We start from the raw sequence: 12,889 nt of genomic DNA, 5'->3' as shown, positions 1-12,889 counted from the left end.
ATGGCCTGTGTGCCAGGCTTGGCTCTTTGTCTTTTTTGGCCCTGCCAGGGTTTCTGCAGTCCTCAGCTCTCCCTGTAAACACAGAAACACACTCTGCTTTCAGCACGATGGACATCAGGGCTCCATGCCAAGCGAACCTGCTGCTACTTGAGGGTCTTGCTGTTTTTTTTTTTTTTTTGCTGGTCTAGATAATGAAAAGCCTTTTTTTTTTAAAGCAACACATTTTCAGGAACATGGAAATACAGACAGGACCAGTTTCATTTCCAGCTGATCAAAGACCATCTGTGACAGCTACAGGCTAAAACACAACGCAACAGAAACCAGTCATGAGATGTTAATAAATGATCAAAATTATTTATTTATTTTGTAATAATGAGTGCATCTGCCTGCTTATTATACAATCAAATATTAATTCGCGTTCTCATTTCAGTTTTATAACTGTTGAGTTTAATATTATTATTATTGTCAGTTACATATTACTTGTATAAGTGTCATTTAAACAAAAAAAGAAAAAAGGTAATGTGGCAGATTATAGTTCCGTCTGGATTATGTTCAAATTCTACCAATAAAAAATGTCATTAAAGAGTAAAAAAAAAACCATGAAAAAGTGTTTGCACCCTTCCCGATTGGTGACACTGATAGATCTGAATTACTTTCTCTCTCATTTGTTTCTGGATTTCTTTGGATCTCGGCATTATAGCTTTTGAGGATCTTTTGGTTTACTTCACTTTGTCAGGCAGGTCCTATTTAAGAGATTTTATTGATCGTGAACAGGTGTGGCAGTAATCAGGCCTGGGTGTGGCGAGAGAAATTTAACTCTGGTGCGATAAACCACAGTTTTAATAGGGGGCAAACACTTTTTCACACAGGGCCATGTAGTTTTGGATTTAGTTTTTTTCTCAATAATAAAAACGTTCATTTAAACAACTGCATGTTGTGTTCACTTGTGTTATCTTTTACTGATATTTAAATTAGTTTGATGATTTGAAACATTAAAGTGTGACAAACATGCAAAAAAATAAGAAATGAGGACGGGGGCAAACACTTTTTCACACCACAGTATATTTAAAAATATATATTTGTAATTTCATTAAATTTTCTTTTTTATTTGCCAATGGTTAACTTCGTCCCAATTTGCTGCTATAATAACCTCCACTCTTCTGGGAAGATGTTCCTCTAAATGTTGGCGTGTGCTTGTGGAGATTTGTGCTCATTCAGCTGCATGTGTGTTAGTGAAGTCAGGTGCTGATGTAGGATGATGCCTTCAGTCAGATGAACAGTCAGTGTTCCAATTCAGGGTTAAGCTCTATAGCATCCCACTCAAGAACTTCCACTTAAGCCCATGTAAACCATATCTTCATGAAGCTGGTTTTGTTCACAGGAACATTGTTATACTGGAACAGGTTTGGGTCTCATTGGGTCTCTACAGACATCCTATACACTTGTGTGCCTCCAACAGGTAAGAGTTTGGGGAAGAACCACATATGGCTGAAAAAAGTCAGGTGTCCCAATACTTTTGTGCATGTAGTGTATCTAATGTAAGGAATAACAATTATGTGAAACACATGCTGTACACTGTATATATATATATATATATATATATATATATATATATATATATATATATATATATACAGGGAGTGCAGAATTATTAGGCAAATGAGTATTTTGACCACATCATCCTCGTTATGCATGTTGTCTTACTCCAAGCTGTATAGGCTGGAAAGCCTACTACCAATTAAGCATATTAGGTGATGTGCATCTCTGTAATGAGAAGGGGTGTGGTCTAATGACATCAACACCCTATATCAGGTGTGCATAATTATTAGGCAACTTCCTTTCCTTTGGCAAAATGGGTCAAAAGAAGGACTTGACAGGCTCAGAAAAGTCAAAAATAGTGAGATATATTGCAGAGGGATGCAGCAGTCTTAAAATAGCCAAGCTTCTGAGCGTGATCATCGAACAATCAAGCGTTTCATTCAAAATAGTCGACAGGGTCGCAAGAAGCGTGTGGAAAACCAAGGCGCAAAATAACTGCCCGTGAACTGAGAAAAGTCAAGCGTGCAGCTGCCAAGATGCCACTTGCCACCAGTTTGGCCATATTTCAGAGCTGCAACATCACTGGGTGCCCAAAAGCACAAGGTGTGCAATACTCAGAGACATGGCCAAGGTAAGAAAGGCAGAAAGTCGACCACCACTGAACAAGACACACAAGCTGAAAGCGTCAAGACTGGGCCAAGAAATATCTCAAGACTGATTTTTCTAAGGTTTTATGGACTGATGAAATGAGAGTGAGTCTTGATGGGCCAGATGGATGGGCCCGTGGCTGGATTGGTAAAGGGCAGAGAGCTCCAGTCCGACTCAGGCGCCAGCAAGGTGGAGGTGGAGTACTGGTTTGGGCTGGTATCATCAAAGATGAGCTTGTGGGGCCTTTTCGGGTTGAGGATGGAGTCAAGCTGAACTCCCAGTCCTACTGCCAGTTTCTGGAAGACACCTTCTTCAAGCAGTGGTACAGGAAGAAGTCTGCATCCTTCAAGAAAAACATGATTTTCATGCAGGACAATGCTCCATCACACCGTCCAAGTACTCCACAGCGTGGCTGGCAAGAAAGGGTATAAAAGAAGAAAATCTAATGATATGGCCTCCTTGTTCACCTGATCTGAACCCCATTGAGAACCTGTGGTCCATCATCAAATGTGCGATTTACAAGGAGGAAAACAGTACACCTCTCTGAACAGTGTCTGGGAGGCTGTGGTTGCTGCTGCACGCAATGTTGATGGTGAACAGATCAAAACACTGACAGAATCCATGGATGGCAGGCTTTTGAGTGTCCTTGCAAAGAAAGGTGGCTATATTGGTCACTGATTTGTTTTTGTTTGGTTTTTGAATGTCAGAAATGTATATTTGTGAATGTTGAGATGTTATATTGGTTTCACTGGTAAAAATAAATAATTGAAATGGGTATGAATTTGTTTTTTGTTAAGTTGCCTAATAATTATGCACAGTAATAGTCACCTGCACACACAGATATCCCCCTAAAATAGCTAAAACTAAAACTACTTCCAAAAATATTCAGCTTTGATATTAATGAGTTTTTTGTGTTCATTGAGAACATGGTTGTTGTTCAAATTAAATCCTCAAATAAAATTAATCCTCAAAAATACAACTTGCCTAATAATTCTGCACTCCCTGTATATATATGTATATGTATATATATGTATATATATATATATATATATATGTATATGTATATATATATATATATATATATATATATGTATATGTATATATATATATATGGTGTAACCGTGCTTTTCATGCTGCTTTTCATGCTCATGCTTCCAATGTAAGGACGTTCTGTTTTTGCTTTTCGAACTGGAGTGCCAAGATTTCTCGTTCAGATTAAGCCTGATTCCTGTTCCACCCTCGTATTAAATACTGCAGCCATGACTCAGAGCAAAAAGGGTATAATAGAAGAAAAAAAACACAATTCCAATTCCACCTAACATCTGTACTAGACTTCAGTGTGCATGCACTGTGCTTTATGTCACGCTTATCCCATAAATATTGAATAAAAATCTTGAATATTCAAAAGAAAAGAATGACTGAGAATAGAGTACTGTGAAATTATTTTCTGTACAATCTCAGTTTGGCGAGTTTGCATCTTCATGATCTTCATGGACCAAATTGGTGGAACGCAATTGTATAGGATGCTTTTTGAAGTGGTAGCAATAAATTTTCCCTTCACTTGAACTAGGAGACATAAACCGGTTCCAGCATCGCAATGTCCCTGTGCACAAAACCAGCTACAAGAACATATGGTTTAAATGGGTTGGTGTGGAAGATCTTGAGTGGCCTGCAATAAATCTCTGACCTTAAACCTACTGAACACCTTTGGGGTGAATTAGAATGCTGACTGCACCCCAGGCCTCCTCACATCTCTAATAACCCCCTTGTGACTGAATGAGCACAAATCTCCACAAGTGCATTCCAAACTCCAGTGGAACATATTCTCAGAAGATCGGAGATTATTTTAAGACCAAATGGGGATTTAATGTGGAATTAGCTATTCAACAAGCATTTATGTATCTTATGGTCAAGTATCCACAAACTTTTGTCTATATAGTCAAGTTTATTTCTATAGCGCTTTTCACAACAGACATTGTCTCAAAGCAGCTTTACAGAAATTAACAGTTAAGGTGAATGGTGTGTATTTATCCCTGATGAGCAGCCATGGCAACTGTGGCAACGAAAAACTCCCTTAGATGTTATGAGGAAGAAACCTTGAGAGGAACCAGACTCAAACGTGGAACCCATCCTCATTTGGGTGACATCAAGAGTTGGATCATAAATCTTTCAACAATACAGAACACTGGAGAGTGAGAACTAACATGAGTACTGGAGTATAAGATTATAAGTAATGTTCTTTCTGCAGTCTTATACAGTCATTATGGTTATAAAACTAGGAGCTACTGAGCAACTCATAAAATAGCTGAACATTTGTGATCATCACAGATCCAACAGCAGCTTCTCCATGCCAGAGCCTTTAAACAATCCAGGAGGTCCAGTGTCAAAACTCCACACATGTAGTGGGATCCCATTGGCACTGGTACGTCTCTAGATGGTTTGGGAAGTTTGCGACTTCGGCATCTACTTCTTCAAAGGTCCATAATCTTCATGAGGTGGGACGTGACTGGAGCTGGCCAAACCTCAGGATGCCTCGGGATGGGGAGAGAAAGAGAAGCAGTGGAGAGAAATAAGCGTAGCTGCTGTTCATGATATTAACAGCACAAGCTGATAATGTGCATGTGAATCAGATGTTCTGGAGCATATATAGTGTGGTTACACTGAATGTTATGGACTGGCAATCAAACAGGGTAGTTCTTGTTATTGTTACAGCTATTACAGCTATTAATATTCATTTTCTCACCCACATTGTTTTTTTTCCCCGGAAGAATCTTTTTTTTAGGGAAAAAACTCCTTATTTGCTTATTTTCTGCTTGTAACCCTTGTAACTGACTGTTACCCAGTGCTGACATTGGAGACTCTTTCCATAAATGCAGAAAAAAAACGTATCTTCGCAGACAATTTTGTACTATCAATGCAACTCCATGTCCTACAATTAGATATGAATATAAACTATTTGACTCGGAACTATACGAAAGATCGTTCAATTCAGTTTCATTTGTGTCGCATGTTCACCACACATACGTCACAAAGCAGGTTTACAGAAATGTTTACATACAGGATATGAATTTTTTATAATTTCTAAATTTATCCCAAATGAGGAAGCCAGAATTGACAGCGGTAAAGAAAAAAACTCCCTGAGACATTCTGAGAAAGAAAACTTGAGATGGAGCAGATTTCTCATCAACCAACAGACTGAGCAGTTATAAATAATTCACCTTTTTAATTGTGTACCATCTGGACAAATAAACGTAACTGCGTAAACAGGAAAACCTTTTTGTTTTAACCTGAAGTCTTTTGTGTTGACGTTATTAACTGCCCTTATTAGGACTTGAGTCCTGCTTGTATCAACTGCAGTCCAAAGTCATCTTCATGGTTACTCTGTGTGCTCCATCCACTTCAATCAAAATCGATTAATCCTTTGTATAGCGCATTTAACAACGTATTTCAAATTCGTTAGATGTATTCCTATAAGTTTATCTCTAATGAGCCAGACACAATAATAGCAAGGACAAACTCCTTGAGACAATGGGAGGAAACTCATTCTCATGACACCGGATGTCCATTCATTATAGTTTCATCATTGCTGTAGTTATCACTTGAGAGATGAACTTTACCATGTATGGTAACACTTGAAACCATAATCTTGTGTATCTTTAGGCTGTTTATTTGGATCACCTCAACAGCTATGAGAGCTTTCCATGTGATGATCAGGCAGGTCTGAAGAGCGAGACAAAAGTCATGATCTGGTATATCAGGAGTAGCATGTGTGGCTCATCAGAGACAGCAAGAGAGAAAAGAAAACACAGAATTATGTACTATGTGTATTATATTAATTACACTGACCTGGAGTGATCTGGATCTATGAGTTGAAACATCTGCTTCTTTAGTAGGGACGATGCAGATTAACAAATCAGCATTAAAGACCTGTTGATGGTTTGTGCAAAACTGTTTCAATTTGACACTTTAAGAGTCAAAGTTTAAAGTTTCTAATTGAAACAGTGCTGCGTTTGATTGACGTCCATACTTTCCGTGTTTGCTTTAATAGGAAAGCTATTATTTTATGCTTGTGGTCACACATTAACTTCTCCTTTCTTCCTGACTTCCTCTGTCACTTTGTGTCTTCTAAAATATACAAATAAATTTAGCAGGTTTTGTGACTGCTGGTCTGATCATCGTGTTCAATTTTGACTTAGATTCATGAAATTACGATGTAAAATTCCTGGGACGTGTCATAAAGTAAGAAATAAACACATGACCAGACATGCTGTTTGTGGAAAATAATCAACAGTAGGATGATCTGAGGGTGAACCAGCCATGCTACTTTAGCTGAATTAACATCATCTGACCAATCAGATTATACCCTGACGTTTACGGCATTTAGCAGACTTCCGCATGCAGAGCGATGTTCAAAAGTGCTTTGGGTCTCTAATTAATGAATTAATCAACACTGGTTCATTAGGTTACAGACATAGTCATCAGCCTAAACTCTGTTGAGAGGAATTATAGCACAAAAAAGACAGAACAAACAGGGAAATAGTGAGTATTTCAAAAAGAGGTTGGTTTTCACCTGTCATTTAAAGATCATCTTTAGGGGAAGTTCATTCCACCACCTCAGTGCCAGAACAGAGAAGAGTCTGGATGCATACCTGTCTCTTACCCTGAGAGAAGGTGGACCAGTCAGGCAGTGTTTGACGATCTGAGGCAGTGTGGTGGATTGCGAGGAGTAATGAGAGTTTTGAGGTAAGATGGTGCTGGTCCATTTTTGGCTTTGAAGGCAAGCATCTGTGTTTTTGCGTGCAGCTACCAGAAGTCAATAGAGGGAGCAGTGGCAGCAGTGGGGTGGTGTGGGAGAACGTAGGCAGGTTGAAAGCGTTTTGGATCATCACCTGCCAGCAGAGAGTTTCAGTAGTCCATTGTCAAAATGATGTGAGACTGAACAAGCTCCAAAACAGCCTGTGTGGATAAAAATGGTCTAATCCTTCTGATGTACACCTGACAAAAAGATTGGTATGATGAGCTGACTTTGTGCACAGGAGCATTGTCATGCTGTGAGCAGGTTTGGGTCTCCTTGTTCAAGTGAAGAACCACATATGGCCAGAAAAGTCAAGTGTCCAATACTTTTGTCCATATAGTGTATGTATATATGTACTGGAATTTCCAAGTGTGAAACTTGGGTCAGAAGAAATATTTTCCATGGGAAATGTCTCATTCTGTTTAAGCTGAGTCATTTAGGCTTTATGTTTAGATAGTAAAGGTTAGGATGAGTATATGGTTGCAGACTGGCGTAATTTAATCTTTCAGTGGCCGCTTCCGAGAGTCACGTCAGCACATCACGTCAGGTCTGAGTCACTGTTAGCCTTTGTACTGTGAAACTGTGAAACTCTCAGCTCCTGTGTTGCTGATTACAGATCGATATCCTCTTTATGAAACAGACATCAGGATATATTATAGTCAATACAATTTTGTGTGAGCTGAATATTATTTATTATTTTAAAGCACAAAAAAACAATTCCCAGGTTAGAAGGCAATCTAAAAGTTGTTACCTGATCTTCTGTTTTTCATGACTGCATTTTTTTTTTTTTAAGGTGGATGGTGGGTGGAACGTGTGTCAGACCAGATGCTGAGCCTGAAACGATGAGTCAACACATTTCTTCATGGTGAAAACCCAGATGTTCTGTCTTTGACATTAGCTTGATTTGTAGTTTTTGCATTTGTCCTACTTTTGCTACAGAAACGCCTCAAGCAGGGGTAACTGAATCACTTCAAAAACGTCGTCAAACCAAAGTACACATTACATATTCACTGCCGTCATCATAAAGCTGATTCAAGATCCAGAATTAGATCCTTAATTAGCTAATCAGAAGCCACAGTGGCAAATAACTCCCTGAGGCAAACATGAAGCGGGGAAAAAAAGAGTTTTAAGGGACTAGAGCAGCAAATAAAAAAAAATATATATAAAAAAAAAGGTCATGAGGTTTTTCGAGCTTAATGCATTAACACTGAATCATTTGGTTCCACTTTTGTCTTAAAATGTGGAGTTTCCTGTTTCCTGAATCTCCTGGGTCTGGAGGTTTGTGTGTCAGATGACTGTTGTGACACAGCCAGGCAGTACAATGAAGAAGTACAAGTCGAGGACAAGTCAGTCACAGTAAAGTGCCGAGTAACACAAGCAAGTGCGAGCACCGAGGGTCATCGGTCATGTGATCAGAGTGATGTAACGGAAGAATACTTTATTTGGATTGAAAGCAGATAACATGTTCTAAACAGATACAAATAGATGTGAGCTTTTTTTTTTTTTTGGCTGGCAAGAAAGGTACACAATGCAATGCTTCTTTGTAAACCTCATGCTTTATTATTATTAGTAATAAATTGAGTCTATATATATTAGGAGTGTTCTCGACTATTGATTTACATCTATAGTCTACTGATAGTCTTATCTTGTGTGTGTGTGTGTGGGAGGGGGTTTGTGGGGGCTTAAGGTGGGGGGTGAACTTGAGCGTGTTTTAAGTACTGCGCAACATCGATACACTGAAAAATGATCACAAATTATTTGACAGAATTGCATTAGAGCGAAATATACCTTTACAGAATATCTCATTGACTGTTAAATGTGTAATTTATTTTTATATTCAATTAAACATTGCCAAGATGCTCCTGTGTCGGTCACTGTTCAGTTGTTGCTCTATATATATCACTAATAATATGAATCTAGATATTTTGGCTGTTTATCGATTAAAGTATTTGGACAAATGTGTCTCCATACACTACAAAATCTAGTACAACATCTTCCCAGAAGAATGGAGGTTATTATAAGAGTACATGGAGTCTAAATTTGGGTTGAGAAATCCAAAAAGCACACAAATACACACACACACAAAACTAATCAGAAAGGATCATTGAAAGCATTACATTAATGGCAGTGTTGATTTTGCAGCACTCGAGCAGGCCCAGCATAAGCAAACAGTTCTGTCACATGATGTAGTCCCAGCAGTGTGTTATGCACCATTACCCAGACCTGCCCACTCTCTTGTGAATCCAAACGTGTTCCACCCAGACTCCAGAACTCAAAGATCATGAACCGCATACACAGAACAATATCTAATCCAATACTGTAATCAGATCACATTTCCTCTTGCACATTTTATAGCCTCTGTTACATGGATTGAGACAGTAAAACAGTGCCTTTTTTCACGTGAGGTGGCACGTGAGTGTGTCTGCTTTACCTGGCTGAAAGTTTGGGAATTTGAGACTGCCAGGGATTCTTTGCTTGCTCTTTTTTGTGTGTTTGTTTTTTTAGCGCTGCACAGGAAGCCTGTTCCAGAGGGGCCTTCATTCATGTTGGGGTCAAGGGGGTGGGGGGCTCACTGACTGTTTCCTCCTCTATCTGGCTACCTACCAAGGGGCCTACATTCTCTCACACTCAGACACGAAACTACATGTTTTTGACTTATACCTCAAATAATAATTAAGACTGGATACTGCACGAGAGTTTCGGATTTTTCCACGCGGAACCGAACAGCATTTTCTGCCATGTTGCTATCTCCATGTCGGTATTTCAGCACTGACTTGTGTGCTCCAGCGGAATGTAAATTCTAACGAGATAATAAAACACATGTCTGCAAGCATCTCTGTTATTCCCGTAACTCTGCTACATCCGAGCAAGAGGTTTTATACAACACACCGATTTCCTTGTATTTGTCTTCATGTTTCGGAGCGCCAGTGTTTCATTTCGAAAGTTTCATATGTCGTTAAATTAAAGTAAAATCTTTATTTTTTTCCTCACCCTTTTTTCTCATCATAGGAAAGGGAAGCAGAATATCCTGCTGAATATCCTTCAGATAATGGATGATGAATGAAGTAATAATTTAAGCCTGAATAATGGCATTAGTTCCAATTATGTTCATTCAAATGCACATATACTCCCTGAATATTACAAATCAGGAGTTATAAGGCTCACTGTTCAATTATTAAAACTTAAATTATTAAACCCGATGGAACAGAGATTTAAACACATGGAATGGAGAAGAGAAGTTTCCAATTTGGATATTTATTGTATCAGGATGTCTTGAGTGTAAAAAGTGATTTGATTATCTGAGAAGCATCTAGTTGAATAAACTGTTTACAGAAACACAGTCTTTGGATGAGATTCAAAATCATCTATAATAATAATAATAATATAATAATAATCTATTACAAGTATTTGAATTTTTTGTTATTTTTGTTATTTAATTTTTTTACATTTTATTAATTTCATTTTATTATTCTGATGTCTGATTTGACAGACATCAGAATAATTTTATATATAAATTTTACATAAAACCAGACCTTAAAAAATGTACATGCAAATGGCTTTAAAACTCCTTATTGACACGTTTTTTTAAATATTTGACACAAAAGGTGCCAGACAAGGTGTCATGGAGTAACTGCAACATCATCAAAAGGCTCTCTTGAGGTTAAGTGGGTTGTTTCCTCTCTGCAAGTGTTTACAAAGTGAGCACGAAGTTTCATCCAGAGTCAGCCCACCCATTCATTTAGCATCATGAGTTCAGCTGAAAACTCATTTCTTCACATTTACACACACACACACACACACACACACACACACACACACAAAAACACCCACTAAAAACACTTTATGTGAGGAACATTTGAGGTGTGAATTTTTCAGGGTGGTGATTTTGTCTGTTTAACAGCACGGGGTAATGAATCGAGCAGAGAAGTATGTTGTCGCATTATGAGTCATCTGCAGAACAGCTCCCCCTTTAATGGTTATTTTTCTATAAATATTCAGACAATGCTTAGTGCTTTTAATTCGCCTAAAGTGATAGTGTAGCACATATAATTCTTTTTATTGAGTCGGTCCTCAAGTAATTTAGCCTCCTGAGTCAAGAACGTGAATGTTACAGCTGTAGGAGTTCAGGCTTAATATATTTTCTGTACTTATTGCCATTTGTATTTGGGCTCAGTCTTGGCCACTGGTCTCGTTAAATAAGATCAAGATATAAGGTACATTTCTTCCTCTGGAGAATATACACTGTATGGACAAAAATATTGAGATACGTGACTTTTCCGGTCATATGTGGTACTTTCCCAAGTGTTTCCACGAAGTTGGAGGCACACAATTGTATTGGAAGTTCGGATGCGGTAGCAGTACATATTCTTATCACTACACCCCTGTACACAATGCGAACATGAAGATGTGCTTTACACGGGTTGGAGTGGAAGATCTAGAGAGGCCTGCTATAGAGCTCTGACCTCAACCCTATTGAACACCTTCGGGATAAATTGAAACGCTGACTGCACCCCAGAAATCCTCAACTTACATCCGTGCCTGACTTTACTAAAGTCTTTGTAGCTGAATGAGCTACAACCACACTCCATAATCTAGTGGAACACCTTCCCAGAAGAGTAAAAACTTTCTTTCGGCTTCTCCCATCAGGGGTCGCCACAGCGGATCATCCACGTTTGATTTGGCACGTTTTTACGCTGGATGCCCTTCCTAACGCAACCCTCTCCATTTATCCGGGCTTGGGACCAGCACTAAGAGTGGCTGGAGTTGGTTCCCTGACCGGGGATCGAACCTGGGCCGCAGCAGTGAGAGCTAACCACTAGACCACCAGGTAACCACCTTCCCAGAAGAGTAAAGGTAAATAAAACAGTATGGGATAGTAAAAAAACCCTGAGTCTTAAGGTCTGGTGTCCACTTTTACATCAGTGGTGTAAATAAAGGTTTGGGAAGGAATTCTTTACTTAGACTTTAGACTCGAGTCTTGACACAATCTTTGTTAGTCTGGGTCTTGACTACAGCTGTGATTATGTGCTTCTGGGAAGGAACTAGGAACCTGTTCCTCTCCCCATTGTTTCCACTTAGTGTAGCCAGGTATAATGACATGATTATTCAAAGAAGAAATTTCTTCATTTACAGAATTTTAACCAGTGCACTTTCTAATTTACATTCATTCATTTTTAATACATTAACTGAGCATTGTTTTTAAAGGGTCATTGCTCAGGGGCTCAGCAGCGTCCGTTTGGCAGTATGGGGATTTAAACACCAATATTCTGATTCTGACAAAGTCATTTGTTTGTCTTTACATAAACGAAATGTAGCACAGTGTTGGAGAGAGTAGTCTGACTGCCTCCAGGTCTTTGCATGTTCTCCCTGGGTTCCTTTGGGTTTTCCAGTTTCTGCCCATCTCCCAAAAATCTGCCATTAAATGGACTGGCTACTCGACATTTCCCCTACATTTGATTGTGTATGTTTGGTACACTGTGTAGACTCTTGTTCTCTGGACAAGCTCCAGACAGACCACACCCATACCATAATAAAAAAAAGTGGTAAGTTGCGTAAACACAGTTGAACTTTAGTGTATTTCATTGAAGCATGTAGACACCCAGGTTACTATATTATCTGCGAGCTACACATTCATGTTACATTCTAATGACTTCACATCTTTTTGAGTAAACAAGGGTCACGTGATATTTTCCATGACCTCATGGGCGTTAAGAGCAGATATAAATACTGAGGAATTCCCCATCACTCAACACCATTCAATTTGATCGAAATCCCCCAGATGAGTGAAACAGCTTTTATAATTTTAACCCAGTTGCTTTGATCACTACGATTTTCACGATACTCATATTGCTTCCTTGTATGCATATACGGTCAGCTCTAAAATTACTGACACGTTTGATTGCGTCC

Source organism: Silurus meridionalis, chromosome 27 (assembly GCF_014805685.1).
Source record: "Silurus meridionalis isolate SWU-2019-XX chromosome 27, ASM1480568v1, whole genome shotgun sequence".
Taxonomy (NCBI): Eukaryota; Metazoa; Chordata; class Actinopteri; order Siluriformes; family Siluridae; genus Silurus; species Silurus meridionalis.
This window is presented reverse-complemented; position numbering follows the sequence as displayed.